Here is a 1,167-nt window from a genome sequence, read left to right as displayed (position 1 = left end):
GAGGCATCAGGCTTATTCCACTCTCTCTGGGCAGCTGGCATCAGCAGCCAGGAGGCATCAGGCTTATTCCACTCTCTCTGGGCAGCTGGCATCAGCAGCCAGAGGCATCAGGCTTATTCCACTCCTCTGGGCAAGCTGGCATCAGCAGCCAGGAGGCATCAGGCTTATTCCACTCTCTGGGCAGCTGGCATCAGCGCCAGGAGCATCAGGCTATTCACTCTCTCTGAGCAGCTGGCATCAGCAGCCAGGAGCATCAGGCTTATTCCACTCTCTGGGCAGCTGGCATCAGCAGCCAGTAGGCATCAGGCTTATTCCACTCTCTCTGGGCAGCACAAATGGCACCCTATTCCAATATTAGTGCCCTACGGCTCTGGTCAAGGTATTGCACTATATAAGGGGGCGGCAGGTAGCCTAGTGGTTAGAGTGTTGGCCAGTAACCGGGAGGTTGCTGGATCGATCCCCGCGCTGACAAGGTAAATCTGTCGTTCTACCCCTGAACAAGGCAGTTTAACCTACTGTTCCCTGGTGGCTGTCATTGTAAATAAGAATTTGTTGTACATCCCACTTCTCTCTGGGGCAGCTGGCATCAGCAGCCAGGAGGCATCAGGCTTATTCCACTGTCTGGGCAGCTGGCATCAGCAACAGGAGCATCAGGCTTATTCCACTCTCTCTGGGCAGCTGGCATCAGCAGCCAGGAGGCATCAGGCTTATTCCACTCTCTCTGGGCAGCTGGCATCAGCAGCCAGGAGGGCATCAGGCTTATTCCACTCTCTGGGCAGCTGGCATCAGCAGCCAGGAGGCATCAGGCTTATTCCACTCTCTCTGGGCAGCTGGCATCAGCAGCCAGGAGGCATCAGGCTTATTCCACTCTCTGGGCAGCTGGCATCAGCAGCCAGGAGGCATCAGGCTTATTCCACTCTCTCTGAGCAGCTGGCATCAGCAGCCAGGAGGCATCAGGCTTACCCACTCTCTGGGCAGCTGGCATCAGCAGCCAGTAGGCATCAGGCTTATTCCACTCTCTCTGGGCAGCACAAATGGCACCCTATTCCCAATATAGTGCCCTACGGGCTCTGGTCAAAGGTATTGCACTATATAAGGGGCGGCAGGTAGCCTAGTGGTTAGAGTGTTGGGCCAGTAACCGGGAGGTTGCTGGATCGAATCCCCCGC

Source organism: Salvelinus sp. IW2-2015, unplaced genomic scaffold, assembly GCF_002910315.2.
Source record: "Salvelinus sp. IW2-2015 unplaced genomic scaffold, ASM291031v2 Un_scaffold4826, whole genome shotgun sequence".
Lineage (NCBI taxonomy): Eukaryota > Metazoa > Chordata > Actinopteri > Salmoniformes > Salmonidae > Salvelinus > Salvelinus sp. IW2-2015.
Note: the sequence above shows the minus strand (reverse complement) of the source record.